We start from the raw sequence: 10,010 nt of genomic DNA, 5'->3' as shown, positions 1-10,010 counted from the left end.
TTTTGTATTTTTTTTGTCAACCAAAGCAAATTTTAAACTGCTGATTACAAAGTCTATATGGAACCTCTAAACAACCCACAGATAGTAAAAGCAACTAGAAAAAAAATAACACTAGTTTGTCAGTGGTCTCCGTGATGTCCACACACAGTTTCTTCCAGCATAAAAAACAAATATATTGACATTATGATCTTTTAAACTAATATTGTTTAAATTCAATAAACTAAAAAATTTACTAAGAGCAGTAATAGAAGGTCTTAGCCGAAATATGGTTTACAAGACACTGTAGACACAAAAAAATCATTATATAATATAGCATGTTAGAGGTAGAATGGAATAAGTAAAATAAAGGAAACCTTAAAAGAAAATAAACAAATCACTTCTACAAGGGTTGTATATTTTCAACCTCTGATCTTACGCCATGACGGCCAGACAGGTCCATATTAATCGATAGTGCATCTTTCCCGCTACATTTGTCACTGTCAAGTTCAAGCAGCCAGTTCGCACTGAGCTCTAGTCGCATAAACATGGCCGCGTTTATCGATTCTCCTGCCAAATGTAAATTTAGGAGTGTTATTCGTTTCCTGCAAGCAGAAGGGAATAATGCAGCAGAAATCCATCGCAGAATGTGCCGTGTTTATGGAGAAAACATTATTAGTGATGGTGTTGTGCTTAAATCGTGTCAACAGTAAAGATGACCGAATGTCAAATCAACGTCAAGGATCAATTCGAGAAATGTCAAAAATTCGGCGATTTTTATGGGTGTCAGTCAACATCTTTGGTTTTCTAAACCAATCATGTAAACACCATCACTCGTAATGTTTTCTCCATAAACACGGCACATTCTGCGATGGATTTCTGCAGCACTATTCCCTTCAGCTTGCAGGAAACGAATAAAACCCCTGAATTCAAATTTGACATGAGAATCAATAGAGACGGCGGGTTTATGTGAGTGCAGGTCAGCCCAAACTAGCTACTTGAACTCAACAGTGACAGACGTTATAGCAGGGAATGTGCATGGTTGACTACTGCGCACACCGCGGACCTGCTACGTGTCTAGCCCGTCATGGTGTGAGATTGGTGGTTCAAAAATGAGCATTTTATTAAGAGCATTTTACTCATATTAGCTTTCCTAATCACAATTAAAATGTTACAGGAGCATTACCATAAAAAATAATTGCAAGAAAGAGTAACAAGATAAGGACATTTCTTCCAAACTTACAGAACTCAGGTGTCGTGTATAATGTTCTGATGAAAACACAGATAACACTAGTAATGTGATTATGGTTACATATTTATTTTTACAAAACTAACGAATACCGTACAATGGACAGAATAATAACACTTGTAGTTTTAAACGTTAAACAATCTTTAAATTTCTGTGGTATTTGAAATAATATGTACTAAATCAAAGGTGGGGCTTGTGTTTTCGAGTCCAAAACATTATTTTATTTGTGTAAATTGTTTCACTAAGCGTTTCTGTAAAGCAGATTTATTTCCATTCATCATGTACGTTGAAATAGAACATCAACTAATGACAGCCGTTGAAATAGAACATCAACTAATGACAGCCGTTGCACAGTCATTTGAAAACATGTGCCTTCTATATTTTGATTTAGGGTTCAATAGAAACTCTTAAATTTTGTGTTATACTGCAAGGCCTTAGCCACCAGGAATTTGTGTGGTGACTTGAGACAATATATTAATTATTCCATTTTTATGTTTCCACTCTTTTTAGATTTGAGAGTTCAATAGAATGTCTTTGTACATTTGATGGATTCTAGGAAGGCAATAGAAATGGTATATAACCTTTAATAATATTCAGAGATGAACGCGCTTTTATGTTTTGTTGAAAATGGTTGGCTAAGTAACGTTCTACTTGACAACTAGATTTCATAGGAGTATAATTGAGCGTGCGTAGAGTTAAAAATATAGAAAGAGAATACAGTGAACCATAACCCAGCACTGTGACAGTCCTGATTCTCTAGTAATCCAGTGTATTTTAGCAGATATGGAAGTAGATAAACGTACTGAAAACTACTGCGATAAGCAGATTACTTAACTTTTTAAGTGGCAACTACCAAGTATTTGGCAGAAAGCAATGTTAGGAAAATAGGATTTACACACACCTTTCAAAATTAAATAACTGCAAGCAGCTAACCGGCTTCTTGTCATACAACCATACATGTAACCATAACTGTACAAATAAGGGTAAAATTATTTATATTGTTTCGTGGATTATCCAAATAATATCATACAGTTATTTATAATAATGTGTCTCAATTATGTAGTGTCTTTAACTAGTACCTGTTAATTTGAATAGAAACCATATTTATCAACACAAACTCAAGAAATATATTTTGTATTGACATATTTAATTCCAAGCAGTATATTTTAAAAAATGATGGATTTAGCTTCTAGATAATATTTTAACTCTTTCCAAACTTTAAATAAAAGTATTGAATTTATTTTCAGTTTGAGTAAAAACTTTGCATGTAATGTTTCTTTATTTTTTATCACTTAAGAAAGTGTTGATTATTATCACTTACATATAAAAACCCATTTTTTTTAAGTTTCAAGATAATAAACAACTAGAAGACATATTAGTCAAATGGTCATCTTGTAAATAGTATTTGTGGAGAGTAGTGATGTAGCTATGGTGGGAAAGGTAGTTCCATGCAAATGTTAAATTCAGCTCCAGTTCACCTTCCTCTTAGTTCAGTTTCTGAAATCTGAAGCTGTGCAGACGTGACTCCTGGGATCTGGAGTCATTTTCGTCTGAAGGAATCCAAAAATAGTCGACGATGAAGAACGAAGAAGCGCAAAATTGAACAGTGCTGAGACAATGAGAATATGTCTTCATCTAGAGTGCACTGCAGTTTGTAGTCTAGGTGTCTCTGATGTTGAAACAATGCAGAGTTTGTCTTGAGCTTCATCATCGTCGACTATTTTTGGATTCCTTGAGATGAAAGTGACTCCAGATTTTAGGAGTCAAGTCTCTGACAGCATCAGATTTCAGATGCTACATGTAAGAGGAAGGTGAACTGGAGCTGAACTCAACATTCGCATTTGTGATGTGTCGAAGCCTAAATTCAAATCCACTGAATTAACAGAGAAATTTTGAATTTGAGAATCAATCTTGAATCTGTAGAGATTTGCCACATCACTAATTACTGGACAGAAGTCATGTTCCATCACTTCTGCCCCAGCAATATAGTGATTGGTGAAATCTTCCTTATGCCAAACTAGTGAACAATGAATCATGACTAGATTCAACAAAGACTGGAAAATAATCTTGCGTATTGAATTTTCTGTCAGTTGTGATAACCGATTAATTTTAGTAGTCACAAAAAAAGGTCTTTTAGATGAGGCGAGCTCTTAGTTGTATGAGTACTATTCTCGTCTGGTTAGTGGGGGATGGAAATATTGGAGCTAGTTAACCAAAGTAAGGAAATATCGTGATTTTTATGCACAATATTTTACTTGAAATTCATGTATTCTATGTTTATGTTCGTGCATTGAAGCACGCCTATTCCTGGATGACAGCAGATCATCCGTAAGCAAGTTAGCGATCAATGTCAACAATGTGTTTTTGACCTGCTTTGTGTTTGAAAAACCGTAGACAGAAAACCTAATTAATCAATTATTTATATATTTATAAATGAATATTTTGCTACAGTTAGTACTTTCATTATTTATATTAGAGCATCACCATGTATCAGCTATGTCTATTCGTGGTCTTGCTTATCGTTAAAACATGTTTTTGTTGTAATTTTTACAGCCACCTCACTGTTACTTAATTAGAACTACATATATATCTTAGATATAACTTTACGAACAATTTAAATTTGTGAGTTTTAATGGATATAACCATCTAACGTGTATTAGTTTCAAATTGAGTAGCGAATATTAGGCAAATCGAATTGAATTGCCACTTGTTGAAGAGATATTGCTTGCGGTTACATTAGTCCAATGCTCAGGAAGTGTTACAATGTAGATAAAAATACAATATGTATAAAACACGCTAGTACAAAATTGTAAAACAATTTCCAGAAAAAGGTCTAAGCAGTTTAACCAGTACATTAGTATTCTTTGACATTACTACAGACATGTACATTTCAGTGGAACATGACAATTTTACTACAAACTTAGAAATAACTAAAACTGAAAGCAAATAAAGAGTACATGACTACCATAGGGTTTAAGTACAAAACAATTAATTATTTGTTCACCCTATTCAAGTCAGATTTCATCCACACTCATGCCAATTTAAACTATCTAAGATTTTGAAATTACACTATTTTCAAGATAATTGTTCAGAATATGTTTTCAAATAAACATTTCTATTTATTCTTTTAATAAACAGTTATGAGTTATTACATTTTATCCAACTTATTTCACCATCCAACAAAATGTAGATAAATTTACTAGTAACTTTAGAAAAGTAATTTCTTTCACTTAATTTTTGGTGCTGCTCAGAGCATCAGAGAGACTAGTTTTCCTACATTTGTTGATCAATACCACAATAGAATAACCTCAATGTAGATACTGTAATTTCAATGTTTCACTCCAGTCAAATGTGTCAATAAATGGGTATTTCACCCGTGAAGTTCCCGCCCAATAGGGTAATATCTTCTTTTAGAACTATTAAAATTTATTACAAATATTAATTGAGCAATGAATACATTTTTACTTCCACAAATCTTCAAAAATGATATAAAATGTATATACAGCTATTTACAGACTACAAATACTTGCTTAGTAAAAAAAGAGAAGAAAAATGAAGTATGTTGTTTAGTTGGAAATAAGGGTGGAAAATGTTAGCAAAGGAGGTTTGGGTGCTGACATCTATTTGACAGCAAGTATTATTTCAAGGATGAAAGGCAAACCCACTAGAGCTAGTAAAGGTTGTTTCACGAAAGAAATGATTTTTAAGCACCGGTTTGGTTGTATTTTGGTCACCAATTCACTTTCGGTACTCGTATGTATCTACAGCAAAATGTGCAATTATGAAATCTTTCGTCTGTGTGAATTTTAAATTTCTCAAAAAATTGGAAATCCCACCAAACTGTTAAGTTTGTACCATGATATGTTTTATGAGTAGAAAGTACAGTGCAACCTCATTAAGTCGGACTAACCAAAACGTGGCAATCCGACATAACGAAAATCAGAATTAAACAGAGAATGTTGAAAGAGTAAAGACCATATACAAACATACAATATTTTTTATTATGGAAAAACACTCAAAATGCACATAACGATAAAGAATAATACAGATATACAGCTTAATTTTTATTAAAGAATTTTGTTTATTTGAGTTGCGTCAGCTTTGGATGTCGTTTCCATGCCATGTGATCAGGCATCCTTTTCAACATGAGAAGCTCGTTCGAAGTTGTCTCTTCTTGTTGCTCTAATAAACCATTAACTAGGTCAAATGAGATGATGCTTCTGCATGGCTTATAAATGTGATATTTTCAGTTTTTTCTTTGTCAGTATCCTTCCTGTTACCGGCATTTTTATTGTAACAACTTGCAATAATTTGGTCATCAGTACTAAGAGTACCATAACCTCCGCTGTTGTCAGCTTCAAACAAACTTTCAATAATGGATAAATAAACGTTTAATGTCAAGTCCGAGTATTCATCAACGTTTTTAAAAATCCCTAATAACTCCTGAGGTTGAACTTCGTTGTCAGTTTCTCTCCCCACGGCTTCAATATGGTTCTCTGGCAAGTCACACACATTACCCAGTAGGGATCACTTCTGGCTGGTTTATACCTACCAGTTGAACCTACCACTGGGCACAGCAAAAACCGATGTGTCACTTCAATCTGGGCAACTTTATGGATGTCCAGGAGTGGCACATCACTAACCGCAAATGTCGAGATTCTGGGGTTCAAGGGCAGTTCGATAGGTCTAGTCTACTGTGGGAGATGACTGTTGGAGTTGGTGAGAGATTTTAACAAAATTGTTTTGAGCAATTCAAAATGAGGTTCGTTCCCTAACCTCAGAGGTTCTTCAGACTATTCTTGAATTTATCAGCTGCTTCAGCATTGCCAGACAAGCTTTCGCCAGTTACATTAAGTTGAATCTATCGATCATCTGGCAAATGCTTCTTCAGACTAAGAGCCTGGCAATGATAAACCCCATTCCCTTTCTGCACAGAACCAAACCAACAATGTTTCATCCAGCGGTTTAATTTTAGCTTCTTTACTTTGCATCGATTTTCTAAACTGTCTTTAGACATCATTTAAATACAAACCTCTTCTATATTTTTCCTATTTTTCTTCCAGTCTGAAGACCGTAGAAGTTCCAACTCAATAATCAGTTGCAATTAATTGTAATGGCTAACTTTTATCAATTCATCCCGATGCTCGGGAAGAATCGGGAAACATATACCGTAGCAAGTGGTGGCCTGAACTGAGCAGGTAGGCTATTCCTCCCCTCCTCCCACGTTGTCAAGCGTCTGGCTGAATCATCGGGTTCTACGAACAGTCTACCAAGCTCGGCAGCTTGGGCGGACAACAAACAGCTAATTTAAAATTTTCCTCAACTGATCCGGGTGATCCGGAGATCCGACATAAGGGGTCCGACTAAACGAGATTGCACTGTAGATCAAAGCGATCAACATTTCTACAATGATAAGACCGCTTTTATATGGAAAAAACACTGGAGAAATGGTAAGAAGATGGGTTGGAGCATTTGAAGATGATTAAACGATCTAGGAAAATACTTTAAACTTGATTCATATCAGATGAGTTTAATCAAGTTTTAAAAAATGTTCTAATTGCAATTGTTGTAGAACATGAACTATTGGAAAATTTGATAAAACTCGCTAACAAAAATGCTAATCGAGTTGCATTTTCCCAATGTGTTTTAGGAAAGGCATTTATTTACTTCAGGTTATACTATTAACTCTCACACAATATTATGGGATTTAAAAAAAATTGTTTTGAGCAATTAAAAATTAATGGTGTTAAATACAACTCGCTTATTCTTTTGGTTTTTCGACAATGCCCATCGAGATGTGGTTTATCAAATCCAAGATTTAATTACATATTTAGGCTGGGACCAATTTCACGCTTCCACAAAGCCCTGATTTGAAGCCCAGCGATCAGTAACAATTACAAAAGCACTCAGGGAGTTGGCACACATCTATGACTTCAAAGTACCTACATACCTTCTGTTCTACTATATTAGACTGATGGCAGATTTCTATGATAGTAGAAATTACAAGGTATGATAAACACCTTAAAATTGGTGGAATTTACATTGAAAAGTAGATTCAGGCTTTGAATTAATTGTGATTTTTTATTTTAATCAACGCACAGGGCGTACCATAAATCAGATTTCAGATTTATAAATGTGATTTTTTGATAATGAGTTTCCATTCAATGATGTGGATGATTGGTTTACATGGAGATTCATATACACAATCCAAACTGGTTTGGAAATTTGAGTTAAATTAAAATGCGCACCAGTACAAATTGCTGAAATTCGCACTATATTACCTACCTTGGTTCGCTTTGATCTTTTTAGTCTTTTAATTTAATTTTGTTATTTAAGATCTGTTGTATACAAATTATTGCCACATAACTGTGTTTGTGTTTTGCAAGATGGCTTGAAGTTTATTAACAATTATCTACTACTAAAACTGTTAAAAAATTATTTTTTCAATATTTTACTGGAGTTTTCAACAAAAGTACATCTAAATGTGATATACTTGTTTCACTAAAATTCTTCCCATTAATGTGCTGTTTAGTGCACTTTTCATGTTGAGCTAATTGATAGATATTTTTTTGTTGACCTGAACCTTTTGAGGCTAAGCTAATTCGCTACAGTCACCTTTTGATTTGCTCTGCACACTCGGTTCAAATTTAAATAAGCTTAGTCGGTTTGAAAACCGAGTCTGACAGAGGTTAATGTTCAGATTTTGTCCATCTTTATTCGACCCATTACTAATTTTAACCACTAACTTAATTGTTTATACAGAGATTTGTGAATAAAAACATTATCTAATGACTCGCTTTATAGCAATAAACAGAACACATAGTTTATCATTGTTACTTATATCAATAAGTGGGAAACTTAAACTCTATAGTCTAGAGTATAACGAGTTTACAAAACAAATAAAAACTGCTCATCATTAAAATGCCACAGGTCCATGTTACATGTGAATGGTTATAATGTACCTAGCACTCAGAGGGAGTAATATAGTTCTACGATACATAACATAAAATATAATCAACCCTTTACCACAGCTCAATTTCTATCTATTTGAAATTTAGAAATGCGTTAAGTGACACATTGTTAGCTATTATTAATGACTTAAATCAGCTGTCTTTTAAATTTTCATAAAGACTTTTGGTTGTGGTTGCCTTGTTTTTATTAAGGAATATTTTTCAGTTAAATCTTGAAATTTAGAAATGCGTTAAGTGACACATTGTTAGCTATTATTAATGACTTAAATCAGCTTTCTTTTAAATTTTCATAAAGACTTTTGGTTGTGGTTGCCTTGTTTTTATTAAGGAATATTTTTCAGTTAAATCATACAAATCCTAATAATATGTATGAATTGAAGCCTGAAACACTCAGTGGAACGTGTTCTAGTTAATCTTTCCTACAGTGCGATCACAATAAAGGGTGACAATGATCTCTACTCTGCTCAGGGAAGGGTTTCATTCAATAACAAGTGAGTGGATGTCTTTAATTCAGTTTATATCAATTAATTAATTAATTTAAATTAAAGATTAGACTATAATGAAAAATATTACATTATTGTCCTGTAATACTGGTTTGTACAGTTCAAATCTATGAATGAATAACATTTACTTATCAACTAAACGAAACAAAAATGTACAAATAGGATATTGTCGTAAAACGATATAGTACTAAAAATAACAATGTGATCATTTAAATAAAAACAATGTAACTGATACAATAATAAATTATAGATACAATGTACAATACAAAAGTATATAAAAAGTAAAATACAAACAGAATGATTCAACCGGTATTATTTTGATATTTCACCAAATGCTCAGATATGTAAGTTTCATTAATGTTTTATCAATTGTATTATTATTAATCTGTAAGTAAATTGAGTTTGTTACATTGTGTTAAAAAAACAATTCACAGTATACAATTACTGAAAAATCAACAAAATATTTAAATTATAAAATAATAAATTAACTAACAATACCCTGAAATACAAAAATATAATTAGTTATTTAATAGAAGATTCCATAAAATATCAGTTTTGATCAATAAATAAAGAACGACAAAACAAAGACAAAGCATCATAATAACACAAATTTTAAAATAATTACTTTTATAAAAAATAACGTAATGTTTAAGTGTTGCTTTAAAAAGTACACCTGTACAATTAGAGGGTAATACAAGTGGTGCCTGCCAGAAAGTCAATGCAGAGTTTACCTTATTTAAAAAGTTATTTAAAAGATTTCACTAGGAAATTTTCTTTAAAATTAACAATTAAATTGAATGTGATAAATTAGACGAGTATGTGTAACTTTTAACCATAAAGTGCTGACTATACTCACTCGTAGTGCTACAAGTTTTTTTAGGAGTTTTGCAAACATATGTTGAAAGAAATAATAAGTACATAAAAATTAACAAGTTTAACATATTATATATAGTACTTTTTTCTTCAAAAGCTACTGAAAATAATAATTACAATTATTTACGTTCTACGTGAAAAAGTTAGTACTGTAACTGTTTTTGGAAAAAAATTTTCATTCAATCTTTCCACATTTAGCACAGCATAGCACTTTACTAAATACACTAAAATAACAATAAAAAATAGACAAAATAAATACAAATTTATTAGAAATACAAAAATACATACAAACTGTACATTTACTTTTTAGAAAAAAAAGCACATGAACAAAACATGTGTTGCTTGTCTGCTGAAAAGCCCAAAAAATTCGCTTAGCGCGATATTAGGATTTTTAGAGTTAAGCAATATCAAAATTATACAACTGTACATTTATTTGTT

This window comes from Homalodisca vitripennis, chromosome X, assembly GCF_021130785.1.
Source record: "Homalodisca vitripennis isolate AUS2020 chromosome X, UT_GWSS_2.1, whole genome shotgun sequence".
In the NCBI taxonomy this organism is placed as follows: domain Eukaryota; kingdom Metazoa; phylum Arthropoda; class Insecta; order Hemiptera; family Cicadellidae; genus Homalodisca; species Homalodisca vitripennis.
This window is presented reverse-complemented; position numbering follows the sequence as displayed.